Consider the following 20,671-nt stretch of genomic DNA (forward strand, 5'->3'; position numbering starts at 1 on the left):
TCACTTCACAACTGAGGTTGAGAAATCTGAATCCCAGAAGGGTTAAGTGATTTTCTCCAAATCACAGAACAAAATAGTAGCAGAAGCAGATCTAGAATTTAAGACTTGTTATCCAGTTCGAAGTTATTTCTACAACAGAACATATTATCATTTTGTTAAAACTGTATAAAACGTTACCGTTAACAAAGTATTTCCCAGGGCAGCATGTATATGACCCACCTGGGCAGGTGTGGTAGGTGGAAAAATGGCCTGTAAAGATGACCGGGTCCTAATCTCCAGAACCTGTGGATATGTTCTATTACACAGCAACGGGGAGTGAAGGTTTCAGATGGAATTAAACTGCTATTCAGCTGATCAATAAAATAGGTGGATTATCTTGGACTAACCACATGGGCTCAATGTAATCGTTAGAGTCCTTAAAAGTGGAAGTTGGAGGGAGAAAAAGAGCCAGTGATGTGATGTGAGAAAGGACTCAACAGGTTTTGAAGTTGGAAGGGGGTCACGAGGCAAGCCAGCCTGGCAGCTCCAGATCCTGGAAAAGGCGAAATAACAGATTTTCCTCGATAGCCTGCAGATGGAATACAGCCCTGCCAACACCTTGATTTCAGTCCAGGCTTCTGACCTATAGAACTCTAAGATGATGCATTTCTATTGGCTTAAGCCACAAGCTTGAGGGAACTTATTACAGCATCCACAGGAAACTAATTTACCAGGTAAAAAATTTTATCCTCAAATTGTAGACATGAACACTAAAACTATGTTTTGTTTTGATTTAACTTTAGGACTCAAGAAACTTATTTTATGTATTTACTTATTATTTCTTGGTGCCAAGAGGGTATAGTAGGAGGTCTAAGATACAAAACTAGACTCAAGGAATCCAAAGTAGAATTGCATATGTAGAAATCATACAAGGAGTTATGAGGAAGGCTAGGAAGATGCATGCTTGCTGAGGACTGCAAGGTCAAAGTGTCCACCCAGGTGGCACCAAGTTAGAAAGGTGACTTTTATTAGTGGCATCTATTAACGTTCCTCAACATGCTTTACATGGAGATATATTTCTTTCTCTCTCTCTCTCTTTTTTTATTTTTTGTTTTTTTTAAATATTTCATTTATTTATTTATTTATTTATTTGACAGAGAGAGGGAGAGGAAGAACAAGCAGGGGACAGCCCAGGGAGGGGGAGAAGCAGGCTTTCTGCTGTGTAGGACCCCAATGTGAGGCTCAATCCTAGAACCCCAGGATCATGACCTGAGCTGAAGGCAGACACTTAACCAACTGAGCCACCCAGGTGCCCTGGAGATATACTTCGATTCAAATCGTAGACGGTAAGTGATGCCCAAGTTTGTAATGCCCAACTTCAGGTTCAGGAAACCACAGTAACCTACATTTTCACTTCTGATGTCAGGAATTCTGAGAGATGTTACATCCACAGCCTGAGACTATGATTTGTATAAATCTAGGTGGAGCCTTGGGATTGCAGTGTAAACAAAAGCAAACTGTTTTGACTCATGGAGTTCTCAGGCCACTACTGAAAAAATAGCCCTAGGCTCTCCGAGGTTGTAAGTTAATTTTAGGTTAACAATTATATTGATATCTTTCTCTGGGAAATGGAGGGTGAGGGGGAGGAATGCAAAACTAGCATTTTGTTTTTTTTTAAATCAAGCACCACAGAGGATTCCTTTGTTTGCGGTCAATTTTGAGACCACTACAGTGAGGCAAACTTGGACCCAGGGACCCCATAGAAGCTTTTAAAAAGGTGCATAGAGCACTGGGTGTGATGCAGAAAAAATGCTTGGAACACTGAAAAAAATAAAGTTTAAATAAAAAAAAAATAAGATAAATTAAAAAAAGAGAAGCTTATAAAAAGGTACCCAGTGATATGAACAACAGACACATGTCTTCCTAAAGGGAAACTTCATGTTCTCACTTTACTTAAGAGCCAAATGGATTGTGAGATTAACGTGGCAATTTTCAATCTGTTTCAAGTCAAGAGAGCCAAGTTTCTGATTAGCTGTTTTGCAGCTCAAATTTGTCCTAACAGAGTTCCTATCTCCTTTAAGTAACTCGCCAGGAACAGTCCTCAAGCAACAAGTGATGGATGGATAAAGCACTATAATTACGATCAAAGTCCAAAGACTTCAGTCTATGTAATTACGCACTTCCCAACCTCTGAAAGTCACTTTGTTCCATTTAAAATAGGATGAGAAATGGACATGAGGTGATGTGTACTTATTGGTTAGTCAGGGTTTTGGAAATGACAGTTATTAACATGTCGGTTTTACCTTAAGCCATAATATTTAGGGGATAATTTAAATGAAGAAAATTAATTGTCACTCTGCCCTTATTGTTTGTCTTCTATTCTCCCTTTGTATCTTGAGACTTTGTTAAGAATTAGCCTCTAAGTTCAAAAATCATTACAGGAAAATAAAAATGTAAGGCTCAAAATCCCCTTGCCACTTTCAAATTTCCAGTACCTTTTTCTCTTTTTCAAATGAGCAAGCTTAATTCGTCAGGTTGAACAGAAAACACCCTTTCTCGCTTTCCATAAACTTGGTTAGCTCTCTTATAATTGAGGGGAAAACCAGAATCACAATAATGTTAAAACTGATAAAGCAATTTGACTCAAGAAGTACAAAATTGGATGCTGGTGTGGTAATCTAACCAACCACGTGGTTACCTAGGGTGAATTTTTAATGTAAGCTTTTTTACAAGTGGTGGTGTAGATTGAAATAAATAATAGAAAACACACAAATTCATGAAGAGTAACACTTCAACAGACTTTTCCTTGTAAGTTAAATATGTTACACCTTAAGGTTATTGACTGCATTTAACCAGCTTACTCTATCATATTCTGACATTTCATCATCAAAGTGGTCAATTTTTAGGGCTTCCTTAAAAATTCCAAGCTTTGTGGGGGTGCCTGGGTGATGCAGTCAGTTACTGCATCGGCTCAGGTCATGATCTCAGGGTGTGAGATTGCGCCCTGCACTGTGCTCTGTGCTGGGCATGGAGACTGCTTATAATTCTCCCTCTCCCCTTACGAATTTGCCTCTCCCCTCCTCCCTCTTAAAATAAGAAAAGTTTGGTATTTTCTTTTTCTTCTTTTTTTTTTAAACCTGAAATTCATCATTAGTTTTTCTTCTTTATTTTTTTCTGGTTCAACCAAACTTCCATGTTTATGCTTGAATTTAATAATGTCATTTATTTCTTAACTACATAAATAAAATAAATAAATTTCTAAAGCTTTCATTGAAAAAAGGATCTTCCAACTTTTCCATTATATTGCAACCTCCAAATAGAAAGTGCTAATAAGAGGTGTTTCCATTTTCTTTTTCTTTTTCACACTTTTGTTATCTCAGGGAATGAACAAAAACTTTCTGCTAGACAGGGCTTTCAAACTAAATTATGAGCAATCTAAACCCTTCCAGTCAAAATGAATTTTTTCAGCATCTTAATTGATACTCTCTGATGTCATAAATCTTTGCACCTGTGTCAGCAATTTTTTTTTTTAAAGTATCCTGTAGAGGCTGATGTGTATCTAATTAAGATTTCGTAACTAAAACTTGGCATATTAATAAATGCCTTATCTTCAAGTTAGTGCTACTGCATGTAGGCCATCCTAGGTGTTGTGTGCCCATTGACATGCTTGCTGCAGAATCTCACGTAGAATCAAGTCTTCTCACTGAGCACAAGCCTTCAGTGCTGCCCTCCCCTGTGAATTCATGAGCAGCCCTTCTATCGGGCACTCCAGGTACCACTGTATCTACATACATACAGTTTATATACAGTTTTTTAAAGATTTTATTTAATTATTTAACACAGAGAGAGTGAGAGCACAAGCAGGGAGACAGAGGGAGAAGCAGGCTTCCTGCTGAGCACGGAGCTGGATGTGGGACTAGATCCCAGGTCCCTGGGTTTGCGACCTGAGCCAAAGGCAGACATTTAACCAACTGAGCCACCCAAGTACCACAACAATTTTATCCCTAATAACTCAATCCTGCAGAACCATAAAGTAGAAAGCTTATTTTTTTCCCTCTCTCTACTTTCCTTTTTCCTTTCAGAGAAGCTCTGTATTTCTTTGCTTCTTGGGAAGACAGAATATATATGAAAAAGCTAAAAATACCACAAAGCACTTTTTCTAAAGCAGTCCAAACTTTTCTCTGCAAAAGTGAAATTGGGGTATTTTTTTCAACAAAACAACAGGAAATTATGACAGTAACATATCCAAAATAAAAACAAAAAAAAAAACATATATAATTTGGGGTTTTATAAGAATTTTTTTTAAAGTATCTAGTTTATCTGAGTTGTTGGGCATGTTTTTACAATAAGTTTTGTAAATAAGCTCATATTAAAATAAGATGATAAATACTGCTGGCTAGGGTGACTGGGAATAGAAAGAAAGGATAATGCTTTAAATAGTTCAACACTGTAAACTACGGAACTATTCAATAGTGTTCAGTAAATATTTAATAAGTCCTAGATTTTGGATATATGATAAGAAATTTAAAAATTCAGAGGTTTTTAGTACTGTTTTTACTGTAGCAAAACTAGTTCTAGAATCATCAAATTAAGTGTGAGGTAAAGAAAGATCATTGAAGCTCAGGAGGAAACATAAATATGAGAACACTTCAGGTATTTTCAGATGAACCATTCAGAAAAAGGCACTTGTGATTTTGTACTAATGATATCAAAAATTATTTATTAGTCCAATAACATGTTCCCAACAATAATGGAAGCCAACAAGGGGAAAAAAATCTAGTAAAACAGTTGTTTTTTGGTGCATAATTTTTTATACATGGAAGTTAAAATAAAATAATCAATGTTTTATTCATTATATAAATTATATAATATTTGTCATGTATTTTTGCACTTAACATAAGTACTTAACATACTTAACATAAGGAACTGCATAAGGAGCTCATTATCAATTCAACTTAATATATTTATTTCCTTTATTGAACATTTAGGTAAATTTTAATTTTTATTAATTGTTTTTTAAGATTTATTTATTTATTTATTTTAGAGAGAGTGAGAAAGAGAATGCATAAGCATAGAGGGGAGTGACAGAAGGAGAGGGAGAGAGAATTTTTGCTGAACATGAGGCCCTACTCAGGGTTCTATCCCATGACTGTGAAAGCACTACCCAAGCCGAAACCAAGAGTCAGCTGCTCAACCAACCGTGACACCCAGGCACCACCCAGGCACCACTATAATTTTTATTAAAAATTTAAAATATTATATAAGCACCTTTCTTTTGAGTTATTTCCTTGGGATCGTTCCATGGAACAAATATTTAAGGAAGACAAACTAATACTTGTTCAATCCATACAAAGTGCCATGTAATTGGCCTGCATTATTTCATATTTTATATATATATATATATATATATATATATATATTTTAAAGATTTTATTTTATTTATTTGACAGACAGAGATCACAAGTAGTCAGAGAGGCAGGCAGAGTGTGTGTGGGGGAAGCAGGCTCCCCGCTGAGCAGGGGACTCCATCCCAGGACCCTGGGACCATGACCTGAGCCGAAGGCAGAGACCCTAACCCACTGAGCCACCCAGGCGCCCGCATATAATATGTTTTTTAAGGTAAGTTTGCAGACAAGGGAAAACAATGCCCAGAGAGAGAACTAATTTGACCAATGTGACTTATTTAGTAATTAGAAGAACCTCTTTGTATTTTCATTCTCATCTGAGTCAGAATTTGAAACCAGGACTATCTGATCAGAAGACTTCATTTCTTCCCCCACAATGTGCTGTCATCGAAGAAGTAAGAGTGTTGACACAAAAGACAATATACTTTTTCAAGTTTCTGGAAAACATTGCTATTTAAAAGGACAAGTCAACGTGTTTTGCCAGAGTCCCAGCTTTGGCTGTCACTATTTTTAAATTTTTCTAACTCGGTGGATATAAAATGATGTAGTTTTAATGAGCACTCATTTACTAAGTAGGGCAACAACAACAACAGAAACCACAATTACGAATTTTTGAAGATCTCAATTTTTGATTCTGTGGTTTTTGAAAATGAGCATGGGACATAAGGCTGTTGAGTGTCTAATACTTATTAAATTATTACTATGTGCCAGAAACTATTCTAAGCACTTTGCATACTTAATTTTACACATTTAGTCCTCACAGCACCTTAAGATTTTCTAGTATTAACTGCTAACTAAGTAGGTAGTATAATGTTAAAGAGACCGGCCTTTGGGGTTGTGTGCCTTGGTGCAGATTCTCTCTCTGCCAATTGTTAGGTCTCCTAACTTAATCTCTGTGCCAGTTTCCTCCTGCAGAGTAGCCTCTACCTGACCGAGGTTGCTTTGAGAATTAAATGAGTTAATTGTGTCAGTGGCTTAATACAACATCTGGCCTGCAATAAGCACTCTGTAGGTCATAAACCTTATTATTTCAGATTCTGTAGATGAAGAAATTGAGGCACAGAGTAACTTGTCCAAGTTAAAAACTGCTAGACACTGGTGGAGATGATTTAGGTCCTGATTTCTACAGCTTTCTTTCTTTCTTTCTTTCTTTCTTTCTTTCTTTCTTTCTTTCTTTCTTTCTTTCTTTCTTTCTTTTTAATGGTCAGTGTCTTTGTTAACACTCAGTCAATTCTATGAAGAACTGGTTTTTGTCGTAAGTTTTGTCTTTTTTATGCTTAGGTACTGTAAAACTAAGCATTTAACATTCTAGAAAAACAGTCTCAATCTAAACAGGGCAAATGTTACCAAGTATCTTTTGTATGATAAATATGACCCTAGAATGCCTAATTTGAGGACAAACTCTTCTACAAATGCATGGTACATGAGTGAATGAAACTTTTGCTTACCACAAATGTGTTATGTTCCTTTCTGATATACCATAGAATTTTATTTTTATTTTATGGTATTTGCTTAAATGACTAAGCTCTTAGTTATATCTGACTACCTTGAGTCCTCTACATAGTAGGTATTTAATAACATAACTCCGTTGAAATGTTTTTGCTCTATGTGTGTATACACATATGTGTGAATATACACTCTACATGTGTATATGTGCCTTCCCCCTCACTCCTCGTCTGCTTTTCCTTTCCTTGGTACACAGTGTTAGACCAAGTGAAGGACCAAATAGAAGAGGTAGACAGGTGGGAACCCAACTTACAGGAGATTTTCTCCTTATAACAGAAGAAAATCTTGGCGAAAAAGTTGAAAAAGTGAGAAAAGCAAGTGAATCAGGTTTGAGAGTAAAGATGGTTGCTGGCCACGCCCATAATTTACTCCCTGTCAAGATGGTTTTGGTCTCATGTCAAACCATGTGAGAGCGTGTGTAGGGCAGACGTTCCTGGAACCCAGAGCTGTATCAAGTACAGCTTGGGTCTGAAACAGGCTTCTCCAGTCACAAGGGAGTGCCATGATTTTCATTACTCAAGAATTCTGTTCAGTCTGCACCAAGGGGAACCCTGCAATGAAAGCATCATGTTGGGGAACTAATTCTGCCCTTGGCAGCAGCAGTGTATGGGTCCTTTTCATTGAACGGAGACAGGCTATAACTAAGAGCATTTGTCTGGTACTTTGTCACTTCCTCCAACCCCAGAAGTCCTAGCAAACAGAAACAAATGTCCCACCCCATCTTGCAGGTGATGGTTTTTAATACCCAACGAGGAGAGTCTCTATAAACAGCAATCTAAATGCTGATGTGGTTCTTCTGTTTTTAGAGTCTATGCTAAAAATGGCTCTTCGGTTATTTTGGACTTTTTAATTAGTCATGCCCTAAAAAGTGGGTCATAGTTGGAGCATAAAAGTTTTCTGAAAATGTGAGTATCGGTGCTAAGACCATGACTGGTTCGTATGTCTATGTTCTATGATGAGTAGTTGACCAAAGGTATTAAATATAACTTACAAATTCAACAACCTCTCTTTTGGAGGGTCCAATGTAACAGGTTGTCCTCTGTTGGCTTCTTTAGTCACACAATAAATCCAGACACATGGCTTGCTCTCAGGAAGCTGGCCTCCTCTTAACCATCATCCTATTATAAAGTACAACTACCTGGGCAGTGTGTGTGCACCCCCTTGGAAGTTAGAAGCCAAATGAGGGACCATTATCTTAAAAAAGAAAAAAAAATGTGCCTCTGTGCTACCTCCACTCCCAAGAATGGACAAGTTAGTACTAAAAATCATGAATTCCCAGATAAGTGGACTAAAGAATACGCATGAGTCGGGGCACCTGGGTGGCTCAGTGGGTTAAAGCCTCTGCCTTCGGCTCGGGTCATGATCCCAGGGTCATGGGATCGAGCTCCATATCGGGCTCTCTGCTCAGCAGGGAGCCTTCTTCCTCCTCTCTCTCTGCCTGCCTCTCTGCCTACTTGTGATCTCTGTCAACTAAATAAATAAAATCTTTAAAAAAAAGAAGAAGAATATGCATGAGTCTTGAAGATACGGCTATTTATTTCATTTCCAATGAAAATATTGCTTCTTTTAATTTTTTATTTACGTTCCAGTTAATTAACATACAGCATAATGTTTCAGTTGCACAGTATAATGATTCAACTTCTTACAGCACCCAGTGCTCCTCACAACAAGTGCCCTCCTTAATCCCCATCACCTACTTAACCCATTCCTCCACCCCTCCCATCTGGTAACCATCTGTTTTCAGTTTGTTCTCTATAGTTAAAAGTCCATTTCTTGGTTTGCCTCCCTCTCTCTTTTTTTCCCTTTGCTCACTTTGTGTTGCTTCTTAAATTCCACTCCTGAGTGAAATCAGACGGTATTTGTTTTTCTCTGACTTATTTCACTTAACGTGATACTCTGGCTCCATCTATGTCATTGCAAATGGCAAGAGTTCATTCTTTTTTTGTGGCCAAGTAATATTCCACATCTCCATGGCTAAAAACACCACCACAAGAAATGGCATGTATTGGCAAAGATGCAGAGAGAGGGGAACCCTCTTGCACTGTTGGTGGGAATGCAAAATGGTGCAGCCACTCTAAGAAACAGTATGGAAGTTCCTCATAAAGTTAAAAATAAAACTACTTCTGTTATCTAGGAATTGAACTACTAGGTATTTACCAAAATAATACAAAAATACTAATTTCAAAGACTGTATACACACTGATGTCATAATTAAGATGCTTACAGATTTCTGCATGCAAAGATTAAATGACTAATTTCAAAAAGTTTTTTTATAATATTTCTTCAAAGGTATGCTATTCTAATATGCTACTCAGTGAGAATACATTATCCTATAATTTTAAGTAAAATATATTTATAGTATAGTTTCAATTTTTTTAAAGATTTTATTTATTTATTTGACAGACAGAGATCACAAGTAAGCAGAGAGGCAAGCAGACAGAGAGGAGGAAGCAAGCTCCCTGCTGAGCAGAGAGCCCAATATGGGGCTCGATCCCAGGACCCTGAATCATGACCTGAGCTGAAGGCAGAGGCTTAACTCACTGAGCCACCCAGGTGCCCTAGTTTCAATTTTTTATGCTCCTCTATGTTCATTGCAGCATCATTCACAATATCAACAGTTTCAAAGTTTTAAGGAGAAAAATGGTGGGGGTAGGGAGAGGAAGAGGAAAAAAAGTCTTTCAACGACGGTGTGATCAAATATCATGGACCCTTACATAATTATAACCTGACTTCTTTCCCTTCAGACATCCCTTTCAACAGAGTGAGTCCTAGTTCCTTACCATGCTCTTTTGTCCATGTAACACCTCCTTTCAAAATACTACTTTGTTTACTTGTTGTATGTATTTTTTGTCTGTTCACAGTGGAAGTTGAACTCTATAAAGACAAGGTATTTGTCTCTTTTGTGCCCTGATTTATCCCAAACAGCTAGAACAGGACTAGGCACATGTGGATATTCACTAAATTACTGTTGGCTGATGAGTTATGGAGAAAGAGCTAATAAAAATTCCTTAGTTACTATTATTTATATTGTTTTTTGGTAAGTTACTATTTCTTTAAAATGAGTGGAAAAAGTCATACTGGAAAAAGTTTCTCCTTCATCGGGAAATAAGGCTTGAAAAGATCAGGAAACTGAGGCAGTGTCACAGAGCTGGTCAGTGGAAGAATCAGGACTTACAGTCACCATTACTCACAATACAGCGTTCTTCTTGCTAAACTTGGCCACCACTCCCATTTGTAAACTTGGACATCTTATCTGTCCAAATCCCTCATAGTTGTTTGGTGTTTTATTATGTAAAACCCTTTCACATATAAGATTTGGGCCACAGAGCTATTATTTCCATTTTATAGATAAAGGACCTAAAGATAGAGAGCTAGTAACTTGACGAATGCCACACAGGTGCCTAGTTGAAGGCAAAGGTAGGATTAGAATCCTGGAGTCTAATCAAATAGCCTTTTTGTAACTACATATTTTTCTCTTGTAACTGTTAATTTTAAAAAATGTCCTGAATACCGTTTATGTACCAAGCCCTATTCCACACAGTGGTGAGTAAAAACTCGTCACTGTTATATTGGAATTTAAATCTTCAGCTCACAAATCAACACATGATATGCTGAGGGCTAGCAATTCTCTGTATAAAAGTGAGGCAAGGTAAAGGATATATAGAGAGAATGACAGGTTTGGAAGAAGTACTGTATTCAATGGGTGGACATCTTTAAATCCTTAAATGAAATGATCTTTGAGTGGAGATCTAACAGGAATAAGAAGGGAATCTGAGGGAGAAGGAGAATCCCAGGCAGGGAGTGCGTGGAGATCAGAGTGACTGGAACAGAGTGAGCAAGAACAGAGTTAAGAGGCGAGACCAATTATCAGAGAGCAGAACTGCAGAAGGTGGATGTAAAGAAGGATTGACGATTCCCTCATGAGGATTTTACTTTCTCTTATATTTTAAAAAATCACTTTGGCTGTAGGCTCTATGGGAAGAAGAATATAGAGACCAAAGTCTAGGGGCTTTTGTTTCAGAAAACAGTTAAGGATGCTTTGAAGTAAGGTGATAAATAGTGGTACCACTATTTAGTGCTATTTTATTTCAAGTGGTGTCATATTTCAAAAGATGACTAATACAATTGTTGAAGTTTATAGATAGGTCCAATTTGGAGTTTGGGTGAAAGGGCATCTCATTTCTACAGCATGGCATTACCTAAGTGAGTGTATGTCCATTCAAAGCTAGTTCTCAACCTTAGAACTTAGAACTCAACATTCTCAAACTTAGACAACTCAACAACCTTAGAACTCAACACTCTCAAACTTAGAACCTCAACATTAGCTTAGAAACCTGATGTTTCAGCACAAGATCAATTTCTTGGTTAACCACTCTCAGATTGATATGTGAAGTTGAGAAAATCAGTGTGTTAACTATTATAATGAGACCATCTTATAATATGACTGTCCTGAATAAGCTTCTGTTGACTGATAAGCATATTCTTTTCCTATATCTTATTATAGGGGATCACAAATTAGATTTAGAATGTTGCTAGGGGCGCCTGGGTGGCTCAGTGGGTTAAGCCGCTGCTTTCGGCTCAGGTCATGATCTCAGGGTCCTGGGATCAAGTCCCGCATCGGGCTCTGCTCAGCAGGGAGCCTGCTTCCTCCTCTCTCTCTCTCTCTGCCTGCCTCTCTGCCTACTTGTGATCTCTCTCTGTCAAATAAATAAATAAAATCTTAAAAAAAAAAAAAAGAATGTTGCTAGATGAGTATGGCATACCAGAAAAAACATAGAGGTAAATGGATAATTTATTAACCTGGTTAGTCCATCTCCATATAACCAACCCCATAAACATACACACACTGAAAGGAACATATAAATACTCATATTCTTAGGCCTGACTATACAGGTGTCAGAATAGAGTTGGAGACCCAACAGAACATACTTCTTTTCATATTCCTCAGAACTGATGAAGGACCAAGAAATTTTCTACTCCACTCTGACTAGCACATTTTTCTTTTAAATATGTTAATATGTTTGATCAGAGTTAACCCTAGTTTAGGCCTGAGATCATTTCTCTTTAGTCACTTGGCCAATGAGATCCACTATATTTTTGCTTTACTCACAGAAGGCAATGAGTCTTGTTATATCTCAGTTTGTAAGTTGTCCCTAGTATGCATAACTATTATGAACTATTTTACAGAATTGTCCTAAAATTTCTGCTCAATAGTTATCTCCTGAATTTAGACTGATTGAATTAAAACAGCTACTGTTTTCTTTTTAAACCATGGTACCTGCTGATCATGTTGCTGTTGTTACTTTTATAACTAATAATGCTCAAATATCCTAATTTTTCAAATGTCTCAGTTGAGTCTACCTAAAACTAGACCTTCTAGATATATGGTAGGCAGGTTTTCATGATCTGTAATTATTAAGCAAAAATTCCTTTGAGTGTTTAAGTTTCTTAAAGCTTTTGCCCTAAACCATGTTTCATTTATAATAAGAAACTTGTCTAGTTGTCTGTAATATTTATATTTTTTAAGGGATTAAATCTAAACGGATTCTTAGTCTTTGTTATTTTAGCTCTGAAAGAGTATGTTTGGAAGAAGCATCTCAAGTCTTTCATGTGGTCCTTTGTGCTTGGGGGAGAAATGGTTGAATTTCAGCCCACCTTCCACTGAGGCTGACAAGATTAAAGAATCAAATGATGATTAGATCCTCTCTCTATGTGTGTTTATGTTATTCATAGTAAATGCTATATACCTAATCCCCCATTTATTTGTGAGAAAACTTTGTGCTTATTAGCTAAAGCTGGGAAAGTATGAGACCTAGTTGCCAGCAAATGTCTTAAAATACAAAACCAGTGGAAGTACCCCACTACACATATGAAATAAAGAAATACTTGGGACGCCTGGATGGCTCAGTTGGTTGAGCGGCTGCCTTCGGCTCAGGTCATGATCTCAGCATCCTGGGATCGAGTCCCACATTGGGACTTGCTTGGCGGGAAGACTGCTTCTCCTTCTGCCTCTGCCTGCCACTCTGCCTGTGTGCGCTCGCTCTCTCTCTCTCTGACAAAATAAAATAAAATAAATAAATATTTAATAAAATAGTGTTTTTGTTAAAAAATGTAATCATGCCAAAGAAACAGATGACAACTATCCATTTGTAACAAAATGAAATACAGATTATTAAAACAGAAATGTATGTGAAAGGAAGATTAAGTTGGACTTTCTTCTACATGTTATATGGCAAGAAAATCAGCTTAATCTTAGAATCAATATGTGATTATTTTATTTACTGGCTTTGATATTAGAATCTAAAAGTATCTGAGGTAAATGCTTAGGGAATTTACTAAGAGGTAAAAGTGTACAAAAAAAATTTTTTTTAAGATTTTATTTCTTTATTTGGCAGAGAGAGAGAGATCACAAGTAGGCAGAAAGGCAGGCAGCGAGAGTGTGGGAAGCAGGATCTCTGACAAGCAGAGAGCCCTGGGATCATGACCTGAGCCAAAGGCAGAGGCTTAACCCACTGATCCACCCAGATGTTCTCAAATTTTTGATTATATATATATAAATTTACAAAGTATTTTTGGTTGATTTTTTTTTGTGGGACAGATATAGTATTACTAATGTTTATCTTGCAAGAGACTGACGTTCTCATGCCAATGTTGAATGCCTTTTTATTAAAAAAAAAAACTAAATATAAAAAAAGTCCTAAAGAAATAACCAATCGAACAACTTGAGAAACCTAGGAATTTTAAAGCCTTTCCATATTTGCAATAGTGACCTAGTTATTCAGAAATCTCTCTTGTACTGTGATACCTCACACTCAGATTTCAACATAAAATTTCTTGGCCCAACTGTTTCGTGCCATGTCCTCTTATATTCCATTGTCACATGCCCTCAATGCAATTTTTGTTCAGCTTGATGAGCTGGAAGGGATCTTAATTGGGTTGGTGGAGAAAAGCCAAATTCTAGCTTTTGCATTCCACTGAGAACACCTGAGTGGGAAGATCATGGGACAGCTCCTGAACTATAGCTCCCTGAAATGAATTTCAGAGTGATTTAAAGCCTTGATCATCAGTTAGGAAAAAAATGCCATAGCTTATCTCCTCAAGGACTCACAGAATTTGCAGAAATGAAAGGGACACTAGTAATATTTTTAAGAGCTATTTTTAGTCTATTGAAATGTAATTAATGGAAACTGAGACATCTGCTTATGCAAGATCTTTAAAAATTAGAGACTTTTGGGTTAACTCCAACATGTAAGTAGCTTAGAGGTTGTCACTCTTTCTTTTAAGATAAAGCTGCACAAAGCAAAAATCAGTTACTTACTTGGACCCTTTATTGAAGTGAAGTTGCAGGACAAAGGCTACCATAAAACCTAAATGATAGGGTTCATCCAGAGACACAGTCGCAATCTGCTTTCCCTGCTGCTGAAGCCATAAGGTGGCAGGAACATTTAATTGGTAGCATTGTTTAATTGCTGGAGATTGTGTCAACTAACTCAGCAGGGACAGACCCCTTGGAACTGTAGTCTTAGGGGAGACCCACACTTCCCTGAGCCTCTGTCAGGAACCCCATCGAGTTCTCAATAAGCAGATTGAGTAAAATCTTCCGCTGAAGGGGAGGGAAAGAGGAAGCATTGTGAAATAAATGACTTTCTCCCCAACACACAAAAAGGACTATTATCCAGAAGAAAATACTTTGTTGGAGACTCTTCTTGTTGGGAATCTCTTACTAGGTCCCCATGCAGGCTTGATGTCTTAGTAAGGAGAAAAAGTAACATTGTTGACAGTGTCAGGGTTTCAAGGAAATAGGCCAGGAATACTGTAGTCTGAAAGGGAGTAGCGGTCAGGTGGAATTAGAGCCACTTCAGTGAAGAAGCACTAATGGAGACTACGTGCCTATGATATAAACCCTCTAAAAGACTGAGTTTTTCATTTTTTAAATTTATTTTTATTTTTATTTGTTTATTTGACAGAGAAAGACACACACACACAGCGAGAGAAGAATCACAAGCAGGGGGAGTGGGAGAGGGAGAAATAGGCTCTCCACTGAGCCTGATGCAGGGCTCTATCTCAGGACCCTGGGATAATGACCTGAGCCGAAGACAGACACTTAACGACTGAGCCACCAAGGTGCCCCAAAGACTGAGTTTGTTGTTGTTGTTGTTTGTTTTGTTTTTTTTTTTGTTTGTTTGTTTTTAATAGAAAGAAAGCAAGAGAGCACAAGTCTGTTGGAGCAGCAGAGGGAGAGGGAGACACAGTCTCCCTGCTGACCAGAGAGCCAGACATGGGGCTCATCCCAGAACCTGAGGTTGTGACCTGAGCCCAAGGCAGATGCTTAACAGACTGAGCCAACTAGGCATTCCTGAAAGACTGAGATTTAATTGGAATATTATAGAGCCTTTTCCTTTACAACACTGCTCTACAATAACAGGTGGAATCTAGTATAAGAGCAGCAGACTGCAACTGAAAGGAATGCAAAGCACAGACCCTCACAGAGGAAACCCCCCCCCCAAAAAAAATTAAATAAAAAGTTAAAAAAGGAAATAAAAATAAGACAACTAGATGAATTTGAAGCCTCTGACACTATACCTATAGCAAATTTTAATTTAGCCTGGCTTCTAATAGTATTGACATAAATTATCCCACTAAAGGCAAAATTATTTGTTTCTATCATTCTATTACATGTCCAGTTTTCAACAGATTTCCAAGCATGTAAAGTCACAATATTAAAAACAAAACAATCATCATAACCAGTCTCAGATATGATAAGATATAGGTGTTGGGATTATCTAATAGGAGATTAGTATGTTATGGGCTCCATTAGAAAAAGTCAAAACATGCAAGAACTGATTAATTATATTAGAAGAGAAATGGAAAATTTAAGAATCAAAAGAAATGATAGAATCTAAAATGCTATAACACTACAGTTTGTCCCAGGTATGCAAGACTTAACATTCAAAAAACCAACTAATGTAACCTATCACATCAGTAGGCTATATAAGAAAAATGACATGATCATATCAACAGATGCAGAAAAAATATTTGACAGAATCCAACACCCATTCAGGATACAAACTCTCAGCAATCTAGGAATGAATGGTACTTTCTTCTATTGATTTAACAAAAAAAATCTACAAACAATTTATTGCTAACATATTTATTAATGAAAAACTGGAAGCTTGCCTGCTAGGATTAAGAATAGGCAAGGATGTCCCCTCTCAACGCTGCTTTCAATATTTTATTTGAAGTCCTAACTATCACAATATAAGACAAGAAAAGGAAATTAAAGGTATGTCTTTGGGAAAGAAGATATAAAACTCTTTTGTTTGCAGATGGTATGATTGTCTATGTAGGAAACACAAAAGAATCAATAAAACTTCTGGAACTAATAAGTAATTATCATCAAGGTTGTAGGATAGAAGTTTAATGTACAAAAGTCAATTTCTTTCCTGTACACTAATAGTAAACAAGTGGAATTTGAAATGAAAAACATATTAGCACACAAAAAATAACAAGTATAAATCTAACAAAATATGTACAAGATCTGTATGAGGACAAGTATAAAACACTGATGAAAGAAACCAAAGTACAACTAAATGGAGAGATATTCCATGTTTATGGATAGGAAGATTCAATATTGTCAAGATGTTAGTCCCTCCAAACCTGATCTATACATTCAATATGATCCATATAGAAATACAAGGACCTTATTTTGTTGATATTGAACAAACTGATTTTCATAAGAGACAAAAGATCCAGAATAGTAAACACACTATCGAATGAGAAAAACAAAGTTGAAGGGCTGACAGTATACAAGTTCAAGACTGAATATAAAGCTACAGTAATCAGGACAGTGTGATATTGCTGAAACAATAAGTAAATCAATGGAACAGAGTAGAAAGCTCATAAATAGATCCACATAAATAAAACCAGCTGATCTTTTTTTTATTTGAAGTATAGTTGACACATAGTGTTACAGTAATTTCCATGATTCACTTGATTCATACAAGTCTGTGTGTTATGCTATAGTGACCACAAGTGTGGCCACCCTGTCACCATATAACACTATTTCAATACCATTGTATAGTCAACTGTTCTCTGACAAAGGAGAAAAGGTAATGCAATGGAGCAAAATAATCTTTTCATCAAGTGGTGCTGGAACAAAGGAACAACCACATGCAAAAACAAAAACAAAACCAAAACAACAGCAACAAAAAAGCTTGACACAGACCTTATACCCTTATAAGAATTAACTTTAAATTCATGCATCATAGACCTAAATATAAAACCCCAAATTATAAATCTCATATAAGACAACAGGAGAAAATCTAGATGACCCTTGAATATGGCGATGACTTTTTAGATATAACACCAAAGTCACAATCTATGGAAAAGTAATTGATAAGCTAAATTTCATTAGAATTATAATTCTTGCTCTGTGAAAGACCCTGTCAAAAAAACAAGAAGACAAGCCACAGACTGGGAGAAAATATTTGCAAAAGACAGATCTGATAAAGGACTGTTATCCAAAATACACAATCTTAAGGTTCAACAATAAGAAAATGAACAATCTGATTAAAAAGTGGGCAAAAGGGACACCTGGGTGGCTCAGTTGGTTAAGTGGCTGTCTTGGGCTCAGCTCATGGTCCCAGCATCCTGGGATCGAGTCCTACATCGGGCTCCTTGCTGGGCAAGGAGCCTGCTTCTCTCTCTGCCTCTGCCTGCCTCTCTGTCTGCCTGTGCTCTCTCGCTCTCTCTCCCTCTCTCTCTGACAAATAAATAAATAAAATCTTTTTTAAAAAAGTGTAAAAAGTGGGCAAAAGACCTAAATAGACACCTCCCCAAGGAAGACATGCTTATGTCAAATAAACATATGAAAAGACACTCAACGTTTTATGGCATTATGGAATTGCAAATCAAAATAATGTGATATCACTACACGTCTATTAGAATGGCCAAAGCCTAAAACACTAACAACACCAAATGTTGGCAAGGATGTGAAGCAGCATAAACCCTTATTCTTTGCTGAATAGGAATGCAAAATAGCACAGCCACTTTGGAGGACAGTTTGGCAGTTTTTAACAAAACTGAATATACTTTTATAACATGATCCAGTAATGGTGCTCCTTCATATTTTCTCAAATGAGTTGAAGACTTATGTTCATACAAAAACCTACTTATGGATGTCAATAGCAGCCTTATTCATTATTTTCAAAAGCTGTGGGCAACTAAGATCTCTTTCAATAGATCACTTGATAAATAAACTGGCATGCCCTAAAAACCAAACAGTAATGTTGAAAAGAAATGAACTTAAGACATAAAGAGCCATGGGAAAACCTTAAATGATTACTACTGAGCAAAAGACACAGATCTGAAGAGGCTACATAACACATGATCACAACCATGTGACATTGTGGAAAAGACAAAAATAGAAATTATAAAAGGATCAGTGATGGCCAGTGGTTTTTAGGGAAACAGGGGTGAATAGGCAGAGCACAGAGGATTTTTAAGGGAATAAAACTTCTCCTCTTGATACTATAATAGTGGATACAGGTCATTATATATTTGCCTAAATGCATAGAATGTACAACACTAGAAGTGAACCCTCATATAAACTGTATTTGGGGTGATAATGAAATATCACAAATGTGCAACCCTGGTTAACCGTGGTGGAAATTGTGCTTATGTTTGAGTAGGTGATATATGGGTAATAGCTACAGCTCTGCTCAGTTTTGCTGTGTACCTAACACTGCTGTAAAAAATAAAGCCTATTCAAAAAATAAAATACTATAACAAGGATGAAAATGCCTTTTATAGGTTCATCAGTAGACTCATCAATTGTCCACAGCTGAGAAAAGAAGCAGTAAACTGTAAGTCAGTAAAGTCTTCCCAAACTGAAATGCAAGGAGAAAAAAAGAGAGTGAGGAAATCAACAGATCATCCAAGAACAATATCAAAAAAGTATAACATCCTCGTAATTAGAATACCAGAAAAAGAGAGAAGGGAGTAGAAGAAACATTTGGAGTAATAATGGTTGAAGACTTCCTCAAGTTAATGAAACAACGAACAGCAGATCTCAAAATCTCAGACAACAAAAAGCAGCATAAACGTGAACACTAAACACACACACACACACACACACACACACACTCACTTATGCATGTACACACGCAGGCACACACCCACCCTTTTGGGAATATCACATTTGAACTATAGAAAACCAAAGACAGAGAAAATCTTGAAAGAAGCTAGGAGGGAAGAGAGGGAATCACCTTACCTAATGGGAAACAAGGGTAAGAATTACAGCAGACTTCTGAAATTTATTCGGGCAAACGAAGAAAAAGTAGAGTGAAATAATAATGGTACTGTACAACAAATGTACAACTCTACCTCCGATGAAATTATCCTTCAAAAGTGAAAGAAAAAAGATTTTTCAGATAAACAAAAGCCAGGGAAATTTATTGCCATCACATCTGACTGCAATAAATCTCCTAAGTCCTTATGGCGAAAGGAAAATAATACAAGTAAGATGCTTGAATAAAAATATCTTTCCTATATAAAAGAAGGAGGAGGATTGGAGGAAGAATAAAGGAAAGTAAAATGAGATTCTTTTTCTCCTCCTCTTCCTCCTTCTCCTCCTCCTCCTCCTTTTTCTTTGTAGAGAGAGGCTCTGCGGGGAGAGAGAGAGAATGAATCTTAACCTGCTCCACACCCATTGCAGAGCCCCCATTGAGGAGTCTGTTGCAGGGCTTGATCTCATGACCCTGAGATCATGACCTGAGCTGAAATCAAGAATCAGATGCTTAACCAACTGAACCACTCAGGGACCCTAAATTTTTTTATTCTTAATCCATCGAAAAGAAAACCATTGAAAACAATAACAATGTATTAGATGGTAGCAGCATATAGCTAAGTGAAATGAATGATAGCAGTGCTCCAAGAGATGAGAAAGAGGAATTGAAAGATTTTTGTTATAAGGTACCTACCCTAGACATGAAGGAATACAGTGTTATTTGAAGGCAGGCTTAGTTTAGTTAAAAATGCATATTGTGAACCACAGGGCAAATGTTTAGATTAATTGATACACAAAGAAAGGATATAAAATGGTATCATATAATATGTGCAATTAAAACCAAAGCATGCATAAAAAGGGGTAAAGGCAGTGGGATCAAATAACAAACCCAGTGAATAAGAACTAGTTACAAATATGGTCAATATGAACCCACCTAAACCAATAATCACCTTAATGCAAATGGTCCAGAAAAACCAATTAAAAGATAGAGATTGCCTAAATTTATGTTGCCTGCAAGAAACTCAGATAAGTTATACTCAGAGTTATAGATCTTTTAAAAAATCAGTGAAATACTTCAAAACTAGAGAAGATCTTCAAGACTCCCTCATATTGCCTCCCTATTTTCTAAAAGAAAAATTATGCCCCATGATCCACTGCTTCTAGACTGGGACCACAATGGAGCCACGCTGAGGAAACGGACTCAGAATTTGAGACTTCTGGCTCTATCATATATTCAAGATGCCCTTTCAAAGTTTTCTTTTCTTTTGATCAAATATCAGTAAAATGGGATAAGACATTACTATTTAGACCTTTTCATTTAGTTTATAAAATACTGTAATGTTCCCAAGCTTAACCTAATTTTCTGCCTTGAATATTAAATATAACAAAGCTATGTCTACTTTTATAATGAATGACATAAAAATGTGTTTTGTGTACATTGTTTAACAAAAACCTTACTGTTTTATTTGTGTACATGGTACAAGGCTATAAGTTT

Source organism: Mustela nivalis, assembly GCF_964662115.1.
Source record: "Mustela nivalis genome assembly, chromosome: 1".
Lineage (NCBI taxonomy): Eukaryota > Metazoa > Chordata > Mammalia > Carnivora > Mustelidae > Mustela > Mustela nivalis.